This window comes from Theropithecus gelada, chromosome 19, assembly GCF_003255815.1.
Source record: "Theropithecus gelada isolate Dixy chromosome 19, Tgel_1.0, whole genome shotgun sequence".
Taxonomy (NCBI): Eukaryota; Metazoa; Chordata; class Mammalia; order Primates; family Cercopithecidae; genus Theropithecus; species Theropithecus gelada.
In genome coordinates this window covers 4,501,444-4,504,063 of record NC_037687.1, presented here as the reverse complement: position 1 = coordinate 4,504,063, position 2,620 = coordinate 4,501,444, and positions in this window count along the sequence as shown.

Below are 2,620 nucleotides of genomic sequence, written 5' to 3'. Positions count from 1 at the left end.
GTTGCTTTCTGGCCCCTCTCCCGCAACAACGCGCCCCCACAGCTTACATGCAAGTCCCCAGCGTTGCAGGCAGGAGTCCCCCAACCCCTGGGGTACGCAGACATGTGGGTGCACGGGTGCCCCGGAGAACCCTGCACACCACCGGCAGCCCCGTGGCTCCCTGTGACCAGGTGTCCGGCAGCCGCAGCGTGGCAGGTGGTGGGGCCGCTTCCGGGCGGGCAGGCGCCGAGCGGCTGCTGGCGGAGGCTCCTCGAGTTTCATGGAGAGAAGCAGATGGCCTTGGGGGTAGCGGGAGGTGCACAGGCCTCGGGTAACCCCAGATTGAGGGGGTAAACTGAGGCCAGGTAGATGGGGTTCGTTGTGAAGTGGCCCGGACTCCCCGCAATGAATATTTGGGGTTCCGTTGTGTGTTATTATCAAAATAAGTAAAATTGAGCAGGATCTAATGTAGGCTTTGTGATCCCTGACTTTGGGCAAATGACTTTACCTTTCTATGCCTCAGTTTCTGTCTGTATAAGGGGCCTATTAAGAGAACTTACCAGGCTGGGCGCGGTGGGTCACGCCTGTAATCCCAGCACTTGAGAGGAGGCTGAGGAGGGTGGATCACTTGAGGCCAAGAGTTTGAAACCAGCCTAGGCAACATGGTGAAACCCCGTCTCTACTAAAAATACAAAAATAAGCTGGGTGTAGTGGTGCATACCTGCAATCCCAGCTACTCAGGAGGCTGAGGCAGGAGAATTGCTTGAACCCGGGAAGCCGAGGTTGCAGTGAGCAGAGATCGTACCACCGTACTCCAGCCTGGGTGACAGAGCGAGACTCTATGTCTCCAAAAAAAGAAAAAAAGCACTCATCCCTTGGGGGTGATGTGAAGATTAAATGAGTTAAGTACTTAAGACAGTGCCTGGCACCTAGCAAGTGCTTTGTGTTTGCTAGGTGGTTTTTTGTTGTTGTTACTTTATATTTTTGAGACAGGGTCTCACTTGGTCGCCCAGACTGGAATACAGTGGCCCAATCATAGCTCATTGCATTCTTGAACTCCTGGGCTCGAGCGATCCTCCTGCTTCAGCCTGGAAAGTAGCTAGGACTAACAGGCATGTGCCACCACGCCTGGTTAATTTTTTATTTTCTGTAGAAATTGTGAGAGGGTGTCTCACTATGTTGCCCAGGCTGGTCTCAAACTCATGAGCTCAAGCAATCCCCTTGCTTTGGCCTCCCAAAGTGTTTTACAAAATTAATACAAAAATTAACTGGGTGTGGCAGTGCGCACCTGTAATCCTAGCTTCTTGGGAGGCTGAGACACGAGAATCGCTCGAACCTGGGAGGTGGAGGTTGCAGTGAGCCAATAGTGAAGCACTGCACTCCAGCCTGGGCCACAGAGTGAGACTCTGTCCTCGCCCCTCCCCCACTGCCACCAAAAAAAAAAAAAAAAAGCCGGGCATGGTGGTGCACACCTATGGTCCCAGCTACTCGAGAGGCTGAGGCAGGAGGATCGCTTGAGTCTGGGAGCGCAAGGCTGCAGTGGGAGGTGATTGTGCCACTGTACTCCAGCCTGGGCGACAGAGCCAGACCCTGTCTCTTGAAACAATGTTTAAAGAAATAGTTTCGGCCGGGCACGGTGGCTCACGCCTGTAATCCCAGCACTTTGGGAGGCCGAGACGGGCGGATCACGAGGTCAGGAGATCGAGACCATCCTGGCTAACACGGTGAAACCCCGTCTCTACTAAAAAATACAAAAAACTAGCCGGGCGAGGTGGCGGGCGCCTGTAGTCCCAGCTACTCGGGAGACTGAGGCAGGAGAATGGTGTGAACCCAGGAGGCGGAGCTTGCAGTGAGCTGAGATCCGGCCACTGCACTCCAGCCTGGGCGACAGAGCGAGACTCCGTCTCAAAAAAAAAAAAAAAAGAAATAGTTTCTAGAGTTATATATTATTCTGATAAAACACATGAGGCCGGGCGCGGTGCCTCACACTTGTAATCCAAGCACTTTGGGAGGCCGAGGCGGGCGGATCACGAGGTCAGGAGATCGAGACCATCCTGGCTGACACGGTGAAACCCTGTCTCTACTAAAAAATACAAAAAACTAGCCGGGCGTGGTGGTGGCAGTAGCCTATAGTCCCAGCTACTCGGGAGGCTGAGGCAGGAGAATGGCATGAACCCGGGAGGCGGAGCTTGCAGCAAGCTGAGATCGCGCCACTGTACTCCAGCCTGGGCGACAGAGCGAGACTCCATCTCAAAAAAAAAAAAACACACAAGATGAAAGACACACCATGTCACACCTATTAGAATGGCTACTGTCAAAAACCTGGAAGGTTGCTGGGCTTGGTGGCTCACACCTGTAATCCCCGCACTTTGGGAGGCCAAGGCGGGTGGATCACCTGAGGTCAGGAGTTCAATACCAGCCTGGACAACATGGTGAAACCCCGTCTGTACTAAAAATACAAAAATCAGGCCGGGCGCGGTGGCTCAAGCCTGTAATCCCAGCACTTTGGGAGGCCGAGACGGGCGGATCACGAGGTCAGGAGATCGAGACCATCCTGGCTAACACGGTGAAGCCCCGTCTCTACTAAAAAATACAAAAAACTAGCCGGGCGAGGTGGCGGGCGCCTGTAGTCCCAGCTACT